General features: G+C 43.7%; 1 protein-coding gene across 3 annotated transcripts in view; it reads right to left on the reverse strand.

Moving 5' to 3' along the window:
• The window catches only part of SLC39A8 (solute carrier family 39 member 8), a 41,550-nt gene extending 33,410 nt beyond the window's left edge, over positions 1–8,140 (reverse strand). Inside the window, exon 1 of one of the 3 annotated variants that reach the window (XR_014515103.1) lies at positions 7,967–8,140. The gene's annotated coding sequence lies outside the window, so the exon portion shown is untranslated. The remainder of the gene's footprint in view (positions 1–7,966) is intronic. The other 2 variants (XM_083456797.1, XM_083456799.1) reach the window with 2 other exon arrangements.
• Between the last annotated feature and the right edge of the window lie 8,838 nt (positions 8,141–16,978).

The following is a 16,978-nucleotide window of genomic DNA, read 5'->3' on the forward strand; positions in this document are numbered from 1 at the left end:
CTGTTGGGAAATAGCTAATATTCCTTCTGACTAAGCAGGGATATGGAAAGCATTTCAACACAACACCGGGGACATGCTGTCCTTTATTCCTTGCTTCCCTGAACCTGTCCCTCTATACATAGATAGGTTCCTGTTTTGAGCTGTTCCTGGAGAATGAAGGTGGGGATCAAGGGGTGGAATGGCAGAGCGAGAGGCTTGCCAAAGAACTGCACTACAGAAGTGCTCATTCTTTGAGAGACCAGCTGAGCTGCCAGCAGCTCTGCAAATGCCCTTCTCCCTTGTTTCAATGAGCTGCCCTTAGATCATTCTTGAACCAGTCATTTAAAAGAGAGAATCTGCATGGAGGAAACTGCAGCCACTGTAGTTTTTGTGAAAAATATGTGGGTTTAAGACGTTGGCCAAGAATCAATGGTGCTCCTGCTTCTGGCCTTCCCAGATCCATCTGGCTGATCACTGGTTGGAACCCAGATCCAGCAGGCTCTCCTCATGTCCTTAATCTTTCCCCCCACCTGCCACCCATTGCAAGCCCACTTACTGGTTCCAGACACGGAGCTTCCTTATATGTCTTTTTGTGCAATGTATAATTCCCCATTCAGCTGTTTCCAGGGCCTAGTGAGTTTGCTGCTGGAGGGCAGAGGGACAGCCTGTGGGGAAAACTATGAAAACAGGCAGATCTCTTGCACTGTAGGACTCATAGGAGTCAACTCCTAGGGGCTGAGCTCCCTTCAGTTCCCCTAATAAAATATTTGAGGGCACTGGGCTCCCACAAAGTTGATGAGCATTGCCATTCAAATGGTGTTTGTGTCTTGTGATCAGTGTGGGGACTTACTGTAATGGTTCTAGGGGTTGCTCGTGCGTAAGTTGCCTGGCTAGGATGCATGGTTGAACCCTTTCTGTCAGGACAGCCTCAAGATCCGTGGCTGCCTCAGTCGCTGGCAGAATCCGTCAGTGGGTGTTTCTTAAACCGCTTCCAACGTAGAAGCTGTTTGACGCCCAGTCTCCTCCCCCGTTGCCTGTGCGAAAGTTTCCTGCGCAAGGTGGGTGTGGGCAATGGAGCACTCGTACCCTCTCCGTTGGTCTCCTGTGAAGAGTCCTGGAGCCACCTCTCTGATTCCTCTATCTCCTCCCCTTTCCCACTGGTGTTACGCTGATTGCCTTCCCCAGCGGATGGGCTATCCCTCCTTCTACTAGGGCCCTCTCCACCATCGTCCGGGAGCCTCCTCTCCGCCTCCCACTCCGATGGCAGTTCCCTGACACTTACCTTGCTTCCCCGCAATAGTTTATTCAATTTGGCACCCCTGGTAGGACTGATTTTTCTGGACATTATCTTCACAATTCTTGGAAATGATCTGATATGCTATCAGGGCAGAGCCTACCATTGCATGGCGATTTTCAGCCTCATCTCAATCAAGGAAGGAGCACTTTGTATGACTCCAGCTATTGCAGCTGCAAATGGATTGAGCAAGGTTATGGGTTGAATAGAGCTAGAGAAGTGGTGAAGCAACCTAAGAGACAAATTGGCATGTGCTAAATGCTATACACACCCATTCAGCACAAGGGGTGGATCTGTGACATGCTAGAGACCACACTTTTTGTATTCCTTCCCACTGCCACTCCTGTTGGGGATCATTTCCAGGTGTGCCAAGTAACATGGCATAGGGTCGGCATACACCAGGGATGAGGAACCTGTGGCCTTTCAGATGGAATCCAACTCCCATCAGCCATATCCATCACAGGCAACGATCAGGGATGATGGGAGTTGTGGTCCAACAAAATCCAGAGGCATTGGATTCTTCATTCCTTCCAATGCATGGTACCGAAACGATCCCCTTGCATTGGGGTTGATACTGTTTGTCGCACTTATTCCTGTGCCCTTTAGCAGTAACCAAGCATGCAAAAATATAGCTGACGTTACATGCAAGGAGATAAAAAGACAGGAAAAGCTTCACCTCTTGCATTGCTGCACAAGGTTATCAGGATCAGGTTTCATGGTCGCATTGTGCTCACGTCATGCTGCATTAATGAATCGTTGTTGTAAATGGTTTTTAAAAAACCCTCCTTCTTTGGTTGACTAGGTAAACTGAACTGCAACACTGCTGCATAGTGGGATACTGTTGACACCGCAGGAACACACTGATTCAGTTATAAATATTTTGACATTGTGGGTCCACTTGTCAACGTGTTGGGAGACTGGACTTCGCCACGGTAAGGGAACATGTGAACCCCTCTTATTTTCTGCATATGATTGGGTCATTCAGTAGTCCTTAATAAAAAAACACACACGCTATTATTTCCCTAACAGATAACTTTCACTATCCCACATTTGGTCAGCAACTGACTCTGAAAGCTGTTTTTGAGTTTCATTAAATAAACAAGGCTATTTGCTGTTTTTAGATGTGCGGCCTGTATTTGCATAATGCTGAAACGTTCAATTCTTCGGCAATTCCAGGGGGAATTATTTTCTCTTTCCAATCCGCTGCAGAATGAAAATCCTTCTCCATTTTGGGGGCTAGCCAAAGTTTAACCTCAAGGATGGATGCTCTCTCTCCTCTCTCCCTAATGGTTAAGTTTGTTTTTTATTAAGCTGTAAGTTATTTGAAAAGGAGAGAATGGCAAATAAGATCTAGGGGGGTCATGTAGGTTTAGCCGCCTGTTGCACAAGCAGTTTATATGATCATTCCACTAACCAAAGAGCATTTTAATGATGGCCATGCCCAGCATAAATCATCAGGGGAGTTCCCCTCTTCCCGGTGAAGTCTACAGTGAATGTAAACAATGTTTCTTGGGACAAGTGAGACTGGCATTCCACAAGGCGGATTCACTGCTTTCTTGACCAATGTGAGTTTGCCACCAGCAATGTGAGTTTGGGGATCACCATCAGCATCTGGATACTATGGAATGAGCCACTTTGAGTTCACAAATGCAAGATCTATGCACCATCGAAACTAGGGTCTTCTATGGGGAAACCAGTATTTAACATGTGAAGCCACTCTGTTAGTTGGGGCTACCTAAAAAGGTTAATTATAACTCAGGCTTCAATGCTTTGTGGGCCATCGAGGCAAATATTTCTGAGTCTACTGAGATTTAAACCTGTATCGTTCCATTACAATATACAGGCCTAATGTCAGAGCCAGTATTAGGCTTGCCAGAATATTGTCTGCCAGGACTAGAAACAGGAAAGTCGAGATTTCTATGCAGCAGTCCCATGTGACGAGCATTAAGTATTGCACATTTTAACGTCTTCCCAGCAGTAAATATGCCCATAGCACTCTCAGGCTCTGCAATGGTCCCATCTAATTAAGCTAGCCAATAAACCCACCTCTTGCTTGCTGAAATAGTGTGTGTGTGTGTGTGTGTGTGTGTGTGTGTGTGTGTGTTTGTGTGTAGGACCCTGGTTCTTCTGTGGCTGGAATGTGAGTTTGTACAAAGGTAAAGAGTCACACCCATTACCCTTCCCACTTTTGCCTCTGGCTGCACCTACCAGAAGTATGCAGACCCCAGAAGGTTGCACCTAAGGGACTATGACCCTCAAGATGAAAAAAGGTTCCTTATAACTTCCTGAATTATGTGTCTGCATTTAGGCATAGTTGCAATGAGTAGAGAATATCAGATTGTGGGAGGCCTCTTTGGGGTGGGGGGCTGATGAATAGATAGCCACATTATCAGAGCAGAGCTCCTAGCTCAGGCCCCTTGATTTATTATTTTGACAGTGCTTGTTGTTTTGTAACTGCCAACTCCAGCATGTGTTCATTGCTCCTTCTCCTTTCCTGGCACTGAAAGGCATTTTTGTTTTGCTGGAGTGAGCACTTATTAACCAGAAGCATTTGTGCTAATAGAGGGCTGGATTAGTCTGAAGAATGCTTTGCCACAAGATATTACGGAAAGAAAGGCTTTGAACAGAGGAAAAATACCTGCCAGCTATGTTGCTTCTTGGACTGACACTTGCTCCAACTGAATTGTTCAGAATTTTTTGAGATTTAGAGATGAGTGAGTAAAAATGTTTCAGTGGCCCTGACTTATTTGCTGGCTCTTTTAAAAACAAAAAAAAAAGCAAAAAGCAAATCTCGTGCGAGATGATATGTGGATACTGCCATTATATAGCTTAGTCAATAGATGGCAGTGGACTTACTTACATCTGAGCAGAGTCTGGAGTCCATTCTGGTTTTAAGAGAGACAATAGCATCCTTGTCTATGTTCCTGATTTGGTATGTCCTCTTAGTCTTTCACAAATGGCAGCACTGTTAGCAAAATTTATCCAGTTGCATTAGACAGAACTATGAATTAAACATCCAGTCCAATATTTCTTTTTCAGCTTGATGAAAAGTTTAAGAAACCCTACTGTAGAACTACAAAGCTTTCTGTGTAATGGGATTTTTATTATTTTTTTAATAATACAATAAAATAGTGGCTACAGAAAATACAAATAAGTAGAAAATGGAGTCCTCTCTTAAAAGTAATTCTTAGTCCTCGACAGCCACAGAAGATAGCACCCAGCTCTCACCTGGCACCTTTCCTTTCCCCTTCCAGCCTCTCACCCTGGGAGACCAACATTTCCCTGTCTTTCAACGACGGTCTTCTATCTATCATATACCACCCCCATGAGTATACAATCTCTGGACATTAACAAACGTCCCAGACATAGGACTCCAAAGGAAAAAGAAACAGAGAACTACAAAACTCTCCGGCAGATTTGGGTGTCAGAAGGCTCTGTCCCCAGGGTCTCTTCAACAGCAAGGGTCTACTTGGGAGCAGGGGTGGGAAAGTAGATCCAACCAATAGGCTGGATCCAAAACTCCGCAGCACCAAGTGGTCCCCCACATGTCAATCATCTGGCATCAGATATTCTTGCAAAAGGATGTCTTCCTGATCTGGGGAATGTAATCAGTCTGAGGGGTTCAGGTGCCTACTTGATATCATAGGATAGGTGATTTCACAGGTAGAGCACCACAACCTAAATGATTCTCCCATTGTTCACTGCACAGTGGACATGAACCCCCAAAGTATGTAGTTATTTCAAGAATTCATTCTGATCTGTATCATAAAACTAGCTCTCCAAGCCTTCTGATAGAGAGTCATGTTCCTGGACATGACAATTGCACATTGACTTGGTGTGATAAATTTCAAAGGGACTTAAGGTGGATTGAAAATGAGCAGGTTTGAGCTTTGCCTTCCCCATCACTACCAACACCATCAAAACACATGCTACCACATTCTAATCCCTTCCGTCTCCCTATCAATCATTTACAATAGAAAATGCTTAAAAGGTGCATTCAAAAACACATGAAGTCACGTTTCTGGAGCAGGGTTCATGGAAACTGGTCCAAAATATCTCCAGTAATAAATGAGAATTAATTAATGAGCACGTTCCATCCTCAAGGACATTAGAATAAATTTGTTGGACTCAAACATTGTCATATCAAACATTTATGGAACACTCTGCTCCAACAGGGACATTTGGCTTCCCTTTTGTTCTCTTTTAGGTGGGGCCTGAAGACTTTTCATCATTGGTATTATTTTGGTCTGCTTTTAATTAATTGTTCCTTTACTGTGTGTTGTTTTACATTTTTTAATCAAATTTCTGGCTTAAGAGCAAATGGTTGACCTTCTCTTTATATCCTAGCGTTGTGAATTTTGATAGTTGTTTTAAAATTCTCTAGGTTTATATACGACTAAACAACAACAAGGTTTATATATGTGTACCTCTCTGGAGAAATACTTGTATTTTGAAAAGTGAATAAGAACTTAGAAGTGTCTCCCAATAGATAAAATAAATTTGGGAACCTAATTTATTTCTAACTTCAGTCTCTTTGTCCAGATCCATGGGGATGTGCACTACTAAGGATAGATGATCGCCCAAGCAAGGGAAGGCAAGTAGTTTGCACCAGACAGAGAGGGAGGAAGCTCAAGGTAAGATCAGCACCTTGGAGAGGTACCAAGGTGTGATTTTCAGGACCATAGTTAGTCATCCTGCAGCTGAGGCAAGGCATGAAAGTTGTTTCAGCAGTGTCCTGGAGAATGCAGCAGATCTTTATAGCTGAGGGTGGATATTCATTGACTAGACTGAGGCCCCGCGCACTGAATGCTTGTATCAAAAACCTGGTAAACCTGTGCCTGAATTGTATCACTTTGGAGTGCTCACTTTTGTCTCACCCAACTGAATGCAGAGTCCACCACATCTTTAAAAATATCAATTCATATAGAAAACTAGATTTCAGAGAGAAGATGCTAGCCTAGCTTCCTCCATAATATGTGAGTTTCTATGTTGCCAGAATCTCTATTTCTCCCCGTAGTGAAGCATTCCATCATGTGTAGCCCTACCTTCTGTCTAAAATGGTACAGCCCACACATTGGTATCTCGACTAGACCTTAGGCCAACATCTGAAAGCCAATGCTGGTTTCTAGTGCAATAGGCAGTCAGTTTATAAATCTAGTTGTTGTGCTGAGTTTTCAACTGTGCTCACTATTCCATCCTATTTCTTGAGCAATAACAATGGGGAAAGGGGAGGGGGCGGATATTTCACTTTCCCAAAAGGATATGCTTCAGAAGAACTTGGTTTTGCAATGTCTGTTTATCATCTACAGTTGCCAGTTAGTTAGGACTAAGTCACATGCCCACACTGACTGCATCTTGTTTGTGCCATTGGATTCTGCATTCATTTGTGATCTGCAACAAGCCAAGATGCCCTGCTACAGCTATCTCTTGCAGTGTTTGACCTCTGGACCTTCCTATGTGAAATGGCCTTTTTTCTTTTTCTCTCTCTCTTTCTGTACTCAGGGACCACTTCATGCATCATGAACTCTGACCTATGACAGTTTATCCACAGTAAATGGATTAGTCATCAAGGTGTCACAGGGTTCTGAATTGTTTTTGCTAAAATAGGCAAACACAGCTATCTTTTTGCAATTTTAGAAAAGATGCATGGAGAATGTTCTGCATGTGCATTTTTAAGCAACACTCCTTGTGTCTATCCAATATTCAAAGACTGCTACATTCACACACCCCTGTTCAGAAGAAGAAGAAGAAGAAGAAGAAGAAGAAGAAGAAGAAGAAGAAGAGTTTGAATTTGATATCCCGCTTTATCACTACCCTAAGGAATCTCAAAGTGGCTAACAATCTCCTTCCCTTCCTCCCCCACAACAAACACTCTGTGAGGTGAGTGAGGCTGAGACACTTCAGAGAAGTATGACTAGCCCAAGGTCACCCAGCAGCTGCATGTGGAGGAGCAGGGAATCGAACCCGGTTCACCAGATTACGAGTCCACTGCTCTTAACCACTACTGTCTGTCTGTCTGTCTGTCTGTCTCTCTCTCTCTCTCTCTCTATATATATATATATATATATATCCCACACACATAACTGGCCAGCTATTATTTTTAACTTTACACACACACACACACTTTCACAGCATAAAACAGTGCACTGAAGTCAAAACAGCATTTATGTGAAAATAAAAAGACAGTATCTTTGGGAGAGCTTTACATGTGCAGCATAAATGGAAATCCCATTACACACCTCCCAAAGATTTGTGTATGTCAGCATATTATTGTCTTCATTCTTTATCTGTAGTACACTTTTCTCCCAAAAAGCAAGATCAGCGTAGCTGACATGAGATAAAAACAAGTATGATAACAACAGGCAAGCAATATGAAACCTTATCTGACAACAAAAATGCCGCATTAAATCTACAGATTAACAAACTTTCAATTTTGTATTTAAGGAAATACCAGCTTGGTTAAACATTCCACAATTCTTAAATAGTATTGTGTGCATATTGTAAAGTTTGATCCTTTGGGGTCATCTTGATAGCAGAAATAAAATATATACTCTGAACTGTTTTTGTTTTTTAATTTGGAATGTCTTCTACTAATAAAATAGCATTTTAAAATGGCTGTATTGTAAGCATTGCCTGCCACTGCAAGCATTTAATGGTTTGGTAATAATGATGATGATGATGATGATGATGTACCTGTTCCAGATGAGAGGAAACCTGCACCTGTTGAAATCAAGGCAGAAGATGTGCATTTCTCTAGTCCTGCAGTGTGAGCATTTTGTTGTAATTGTCACACTTATTTTTCAGGAGTAGCATCAAAAGCTCCTGGCCTCTTGATCTGCCTGCCCTGGTATGTATGGCAGAAGGAATGGTTGACAGCAAAGATATTACACCATATGACGCTTGCATGCATGGTTAATGGGCTGGCCAAACCAGAACTACAAGGCATTCATTAATAGCAGCGATTTACTTCTCTGATAAAAAAAGCTAGTTGAACACTAGCACAGGTTGTTGCAGGGTTCTTGCTTTCTCAAACAGAAGAACAGCATGTGCTCCCCTAAAAACCAAGAATGGAGCATCCCTTAAGGATTATGATGTGCTACATACCAAATTCACATAAGCAGACATTTCTGTGTCTCACATAATGATCACACATAGCTTGTGGTTTTACTCGCCAAGTTTCCCACCTCTGATTTCACTAAATGAAGAAACTGCAAGCAAATGCCACTCATTTAACAACAAGGCAAACAGGTTTATTCTCCAACTGCTGGTATGTAGAAGCTACAAAAGCCATGATGACTAATGACGGAGAAGAGTCGCTATGCTGCAGCAGTGAAGAGTGTTGAGTTGGGGCCTGGGAGATCAGGATTCAACTCCACACAGAGCCAAGAAGTTGTAGGTGACCTAGTTGCTGCTTCCCAGCTGAACTTCCCTCACAGAGTTGTTGCAGGGTTAAAATGAAGATAAGGGAGAACCACTTCTGCCCCCTTGAGCAACTTGGAGTTCGAAAGATCTCAGAAGCCTGTTCCACAGTAATTCAGAGCAGGGCTTTGGGTGCAGCTGCCCTGTTCTATGAAATAGCAGTCCTGCTGAGATACCGCAAGTGTCCGCTTATCTGCACTTTCCAGAAAGAGTTGAGGACATTTTTGTTCTGATAAGCTTTCCAAACCAAATAAATGGGTCTTTCACAACTGAATAAAAGGGTTCCCCCCCAACTTGTTAGGATTTTGTTTTAAATGTATTTGCTGCTTTTGTGTTTTTAACTGTTTTTTAATAGATCTCCTCTTTGAATGTCTCAAATCCCAGATAAAGCCATCTGAGCTAATGGTCATCACCAGCTACACAAACAAGAGCAGAGGACTCCCCTACATGAGTGCCTGAGGGCCCTGCTCCTGCCATTCACCACCTGGCCCAGGGCGGGGCCTGACAGGCCTCAAAAGAATCCTGCCTGAAACCCACCAATCAGAGTAGACAATACTGAGCTAGATGGACCAATGGCGCCTTTCCATGTTCCTCTTTTGCTTCCGGCCACCTAGTAGTAAAGCAAATTCCATGTCTTCATTACATGCAGAAAAACTACTTTGCCAGGTTGATTCAAACAGCCAATCGGTTTTGGAGTAAAAGAGTTCCCCATCAGATGCATCTTCATCCAGGTTTGGGGGAAATTAAGAATGATGTCCCTTTGACTGAATCTACAGATGATTCTGCAGTTGCTGCATGAAAGTATCCCCATATGGTGAACTGAAGTTTGGTACTGGTTGGAAGGTAGGGTAGCATAGACTTCCTGTACCTGTCTACTCAGAAATAAGTCCTGTTAAGTATGGCCTGCTCTCCAATAAGTGGGCATGGGGTAGCAGCCAAAACCTACAATTACAGTGGCGGGGAGTCTGGGTGGATGCCAATGGACCATCCCTGACAATTGGGTCGTGCTAACTGGGGCTGATGGCTGGGTCCAGCAAGAGGTTCCTCACACTTGTACTTCAGACTGACCTGGGAGTAAGTCTTATTAAATATAGTACTTCTGGGTAGGCATGCATAGTATTGAACTGTGACTGTGATAAGAGAGGAGCACAATCCTAAGAAACCCTGTGATTCCTTACGGTCACTAAACAATATGTGACAATTTCAGGTAGATTGCTGATCCTTTCCTCATACTGGAGTCCCCCTATGTTTTTGCTTTGTATAGCACGGCCATTTATTTTAAAAAATCGTAACATATTCTTCTGCATTTTAGACTTTTAAATGTGTTTATTATTGTTCCTGCTGAATAACACTTTAGGGTATAACAAGCACTTCACATATGCCTCTCAGAAAGCTTTACAACTACCCTGTACGTTAAGCAGATATTATTATCCCTGTTTTGCAGAAGAAGGGGTGGAGACAGGGAGAGAGACTGAGACTGAGAAATAGTGGCTTGCCTAAGGCCGCCTGGCGAACAGATGATGAAGATTATAGCATTTGAACAAAAGAGTTTGGTCATAGTGACTGCATTATGCAGTGTTCGCCACCCATGTTTAGCCCTTGAATCTCGGGTATGCCATTTAATAAAGTAAACGACCTTGATTATATGTGTCAACGATGATACGAACAAACGGTTTAAAGGGCTGAGTCACGTCCCTCAACATCCCGCATGGGGGAGATGCATTGTGGGAAATAATGTCATAGTAATCAGCCAGCAAGCAGACAATTTTATCCTCTACTTTTGCAGGGTGCTTAGACTGTTAGTGATCCAATGCTGACTTGGCTTAACCTTTGTTAAAATATAATTAGATTTACTAGAAGCTGGGAGTGCCATAGTCATGCTAGGCCATCTCATAGTTCAGTTCGTTTACCTTTCAGTGAAATGATGTTACATCTGGTGAGGGAAAATCCCAAATTCTTCCATCCATATAGAAGAGGGGTTTTTTAAGGGAGGGAACGGGGGAAAGAGAGAGAGAGAGATTGAGAGATCTGGAGCATAGTTTGCTTTTATCCTGCATTAAAGAGTCTTAGGCCATGTATACACCATACATTTGAGAAACATTCCTTCCCTGGTAACTGTAGTCTACACCTCACATAATTACAGTTCCTAGCACCCTTAGTAAATCATAGTAGCCAGGATTCTTGAGGGAGGGGGTATATTTAATATGACTGATATATGCCTAATACGGCTTCATACATTTAAAGCACATTTGTTTCCTCAAAGAATCCTGGGAATTGTAGTTTGTTGAAAGTGCTGGGAATTGTAGCTCTAGGAGGGATAAACTCCTGTTCTTGGAATTCTTTAGGGAAATAATGTGCCTTAAATGTATGCTGTCTATGCAGCCTTCTTACTATGTATATTAGTGGTGTATACTTAGGGGTATTAATATGGAGTCCTCTAGTTGTTGTCGATCTCCAACTATGGGCTTTATTTTTCTGTTCCTACAAAGTAGGGTTTTTTAAATATTGCATCTGAGTGTTTTTATGGCTTGGATTCTTCCATTTTAATCCTTTTATTGTACTTTTGATATTGCATTTTATTCTTTGTTCTGTAAGCTGCCTTGAGGACATGCTGTTGACTGTCGTCTATGCAAGTATGGTAAATAAATGAACTGGGAACAAGAAACTGGGAGCTAGTAACCAGCTTCATCAATACAACAACCCTTTGGGGTAGGTTAGGCTGGGAGAATGTGACTGTCCCAAAGACACAAGTCTTAGTTCAGCACAATAACCCCTTTCCCACAATAGCCCCACGACAACAGAGACATGAGAATATAGTGTTATGAGTTTGTGTGTGTGTGTTAAGCTGGATGCCCAATACCTCTAATCCCTGGATCCAGCAAGTGTTCCAATATAAGACAGGCTAGTTTCCTGATGAGGTGATCACCTGAGCGATGAGCCATTAAGGGGGATTAAGGGGCTCTGTGGGAGATGGCAAATGGGTGGGCAACTCGCAGGTAGTTACAAGGACAAAGCTTGAGTCTAGAATCAAGTTATGTGAGCCAGGAGCTGGAAGAAAAGCTGCAGGGTGAAAAGGCAGAGAAAGAGTGTGAATCCAAGACTGCAGCTATGGGAGAAACAAGACCTTTTCGGGGTGTTAATGCTGTGAGCCCCTTCATCGTAGGCTCAGGTTGTAGATATCTGCAAATAAGCCATATATCATTGTCAGATGGCAAAGGTGGTTGCTCACGAGTAACCAGGCAGGACTCTGACCTGTCTTTTACAGGTTTTATTTAGGTGCAAAACTATTTACAGTGCAGAACCCCAAAGTTCATGTCTGCCTCAATCGCTAGCAGAATCCGGGAGTGCTTGTTTCCTGAACCTCCCCCAGCATAAAAGTCTCATTTCGCCCAGCCTTTTCCTTATCTCTTTGTGCTTTAGACTTCTGCGCAGGGTGGGTGACGGAAGAGGCGTGCTTCCCTCCTGGCCAGCTTTGCCAGAAGTGGTGTTGAGGCTCCTACCAGCATCCTCTGGTCCTTTCACCTCTTCCCCACTGGTGTGATGGCCTGGGATTCGGACTCAGATGCTGAACCTGAGGAATCCCAGCCTGCACAGGATTCCCCGCCTCCAGAACCAGCTGAGCCGGGGCTGGGGCATGAGCCTGAAGGGTCCTCACCTGTGCTGGATCCTCAGGTGCAGGCTCCAGCTGAGTCTGCTCTGGCTCCTGAGATGATGGAGGACCCATGGCCTGCAGGTGCTCCACTCTCAGCCCCGTCGGAGGAAGCTGAGGTTGCCTCTGGGTCCAGTAACCCTCCAGCCTCTCCTGAGCTACGGAGGCTCAGGGCAGAGAGGAGGAGGGAACTAAGTTCCCGCAGGAGGAGTGCTCGCCTCCAGGCCAGGAGAAGTGAGTCACCTTTGGATTGGGGCTGCCCTATGCCTTGGGGCAGATAAAAGCCAGCCAGCCCCAGACCCAAGTAGCAGGAGCAACTTTGTAGGTTGCCGGGTCCTGCCTGAACCCTGTCCTGCTCTCCTGCCAGTGCTCCTGACCTCACCGGACTCCCTGCCCTGCACCCAGCTTCACCTTTTATGGACTGCCTCTATATTGCTCCTTCGACCTTGGACTGGACTTGGACCTCGCCTCTCGGTTGACCCACAACTGGAGGTGGGGTTTCCTCATCACCAGAAGAAGAACTGCTTCGCAAGATTTTCGGAGACTCCCTGTAACACAACTGCCCCTCTGTTTCCCGCCCCTGTTCTGATGGCAGTTCCCTGACAATCATAAAGACACCACTTGCTCTGTTGTGCCTCGTTTCCAAAAGCAAACATAAATCCTGGGTAAGCACCCAGAACCTCTGGAATCTCACACAGCTCAGAGATTGGGGTGGTGGGCAACAATATGTCTTTTCTCCTTCAGCTTTTGTAAATGGAAGCCACAGGGAAGGGGTACAATCAGGAATGGCACTGTTTTCCCAATGAAGATTGCTCCCCTAAGCTGTTGCCCCATTAGGAGAAACATGACGTGAGCATGCATGCTTTTCCTAACAAGTCAAATAGCATATTGGGGGATTTAGAGTGAGAAAACAATGCAAAAGCAAAGGTTACAAACCCTCATCCCACTATGCTATGGTCTTAATTCATATCTCCCCTTCCCTGCAGAAGTGTAAGGAGAATAGAGATGCAGTAAATTGGCTCTATTATGTCTGGTTTGGCCTTTCGTGAGACTCATTACAAATTGTCGGGTCAACAACTTCTCCTGTTCCCAATCTTTGCATGTTCTTAGTTATTGCAAAACAAATGAAAGCATCCCATGTTACAAGCTGGCACAGAGTGCAACAGGTTTTCGGGTAAAGTTTCTTTTAGGTACACAAAACAGTGTAAAGGAATGCCTTTCCAAACACAAGGAGTTTCCTGAATGAAGAAATAACTCTCAATATGCAGCAATTTCTTGCTCAAGAGAGCCAGCTCACACCCAGGTATTTACCTTCGTGGACGATCTCCAATGATTTCCGAGCAGCAGTGATATCACACAGCTCCACAGCGACTGAATTCATCAAAAAAAAAACTTTCCCAAAATGCTTAACTTGCAGTGTTTCATTGGGTCACAGGAGTATTGCCCAGAAGGGCCTTCTATAGCAGAGGTGCTCCCATAGATGCTTTGGTTGAGATTCCTGTATTGCAGGGGATTGGACTAGATGACCACTGGGATCCCTTCCAACTTTACCATTCTATGATTCCTTTTTTTATATATATACACATTTTAATTATTTTTTAACATATTAATTCCAACATTCATACAACATAATTTCTCATCTTATACAATATTTTCAGACTTCTGTCAACACCTCTGATGATTTTCCATTCTTTATCACTTATTATGCATTTCTTAATTTCGTATTACCTTTAATTATCCTTAACTAATAATTCTCCTCATTGACTTTTTTGCAATATTTCAAATAATTCACCTTACAAAACTTCTTGCAAACCTACTAGCATGATCTGTTCATCACAATTGCTTTTCAAATAGTCCGTAAATTTACTCCAGTCTTCTGAGAATCTCTGGTCCCACAGGTTTCGAATCCTCCCTGTTAGTTTATCTAATTCTGCATAGTCCATCAATTTCATCCTCCATTCTTCTTTCATCGGTAGTTCTTCTTGCTTCCATTTTTGTGCCAATAATATTCTTGCTGTCGTCATTGCATATAAAAACAACTTACAATCCTTTCTGTTTATATCATCTCCTACAATGCCAAGTAAAAATGCTTCTGGTTTCTTAATAAATGTATATTTCAACATCTTTTTCATCTCATTATATATCATTTCCCTACAATTTTATGATTCCATGATCTAAGAAGGAAGGGGAGACTGAATCACCACCCATCTCTCAGAAGCCTTGGCACCAGAAGGTCCAGGTCAGTAGTTGTTCCATGAAGGAATGTGCATCTGAGAGCCAGTGGCACTGTGCAAAAAGCAAAGGGCTCTTCGGGAGTAACTCAATAGTAAAGAGTAATTCAATAGTAACTCAATTGAGTTGAGTAACTCAATTGAGTAACTCAATAGTAAAGAGTTCCTAGATAGCAGGCTTAAATAGATTTTGGACAGGGTCTTGGGGGCTGGGCTATATCCCAGCCCCTACGCTTGCCACCTGGCTTTCCTTCTGGCTGATCTTCCTAGTTGCCAACGTCTGCCCAATGACTCTGCTTTTGGTTTCTGTTTGACTCAGGACTGCTCTCTTGTCCTTGACCTCAGATTTACCTGGAAGAGAGGGTGGGAATCTTCTGCAGGCTGCATCCAGGCCATGGTCTGGCAATTCAGCATACCTCCCATGATCCTCGGGGGGGGGAATGTGCATGGTCCCGTTCATATTGTTTCCAAAACATCTGTTCAGGGAGGAACCTGTGGTGGGATTGTAAAAAGGTAAAACCCTACTGGGAAATGATATATAATGAATTGAAGAAAATGTTGAAAATAACTTTTGTAAAAAAAAACCAGAAGCCTTTTTGTTAGGTATTTAGGTCAAGACATAACAAAGGAAATGAGGACTTTATTTATGTATGCCACTACAGCAGCAAGAATGTTGATTGCACAAAATTGGAAGACTGGAGAAATACCAACTAAAGAACAATGGCAAGAGAAGTTGATGAACTATGTGGAACTGGCAAAAATGACAGATAGACTAAGAGAAAAAGATAACAGAGACTTCGAAAAAGATTGGGAACCATTCATATTATATTTACAGAAACAAAGAAAGTCAATAGACTTGATGGCAGGATTTAAATAAACATTCACATTATTAGCATTAGAAAATGTTTAGAAGATAGTGAAATATGAGAGTGTATTTGCTGTTACTTTTATGTTTTTAGGCTTGATGTTATGTTATTAATAACTTTTTCTGTTAAGAGCTAGCAAAGGGGGTGAAAATAGAAACAACAGAAAATAGAAACAAACCAGAAATGGAAGTTGGGGGAAGCCTTGGAGGGGAGGGAGGAATATATAGTAAATGTTAAGAATTTGAGGTGTATGTAATGAATGAAAAGAAAAACAAATTAAAAAAAAATAAGGAAGGAACCTTGCTTTCTTCCTCTCACTCCAAAACAATAATCATGGCAGGTGAGGTATATCAGTGCAGTGGCGTAGCGTGGGTTGTCAGCACCCGGGGCAAGGCAAGTAATTTGCGCCCCCCCCCCCCCAGCTGCACTGTCCCTCCCCCAGGTAGTCCCTCGCTCTCTCTCCACACCGCACCGCACGCCTGGCACCCTCCCCTCCACAGTGGGCGGCGACCCGACGGCTCAGATCGGATTCGCACAGCCCCCACTGCAGTGAGAGAGAGTGAGTGAGCCAAGTAGGGGCAGAGAGTGCGAGCGCGAGCGCGCACCCCCCCCCCCCCCGATGTTGCGCCCGGTGTGGCCGGGCCCCCCTGCACCCCCCACGCTACGCCACTGTATCAGTGGATACTAGCTCTGATGGCTATGTGCTACCTCCATTGTCAAAAGCAATATGCTTCTGAATACCAGTTGCTGGAAATAGTAAGTAGAGAGAGCAATATTGCACTCAGGTTCTGCTTGCAGGCTTCCCATGGGCAGCTGTTTGCCCACTGTGAAATGCTGTACCAGATGGGTTCTTATGTTCCTAATGGTACTGTACATACTGTATAGGGATGTGGGTGGCGTTGTGGTCTGAACCACTGAGCCTCTGGACTTGCCGATCAGAAGGTTGGCAGTTCGAATCCCTGTGACGGGGTGAGCTCCTGTTGCTCTGCCCCAACTCCTGCCAACCTAGCAGTTCAAAAGCACACCAGTGCAAGTAGATAAATAGGTACCACTGTGGCGGGGAAGGTAAATGGCATTTCTGTGTGCTCCGGTTTCTGTCACAGTGTCCTGTTGCACCAGAAGTGGTTTAGTTATGCTGGCCGCATGACCCAGAAAGCTGTCTGTGGACAAACACCATCTCCCTCGGCCTGAAAGCGAGATGAGTGCCACATCCCCTTTGACTGTCCAGGGGTCTTTTACCTTTACCTTACATACTGTATGCAGTTTCTGGATCAGACCCTTTAACCTGGAGAAATGTGTTTTTATTATCTACATCCTTAGTCAGGTATTTCCTCCTATTGGATTGAGTGGGCATGTGTAACTTACCATCCCAACGATGACCAAAATCTATGCATGGTGAGAATCAGGATTACACCATGCCATCCATGTCATTCATGCCCCCTCCTGCCATCATGTGTATGAGTTCATATTTCCATAGGAGCCTACAAGTGTAGAGTCCAACTTCCGTAGACCCTTTTTGTGCTCCCTTTTGGTCCCTATG

The sequence above is a fragment of the Podarcis tiliguerta genome (assembly GCF_965153285.1).
Source record: "Podarcis tiliguerta genome assembly, chromosome: 9".
In the NCBI taxonomy this organism is placed as follows: Eukaryota; Metazoa; Chordata; class Lepidosauria; order Squamata; family Lacertidae; genus Podarcis; species Podarcis tiliguerta.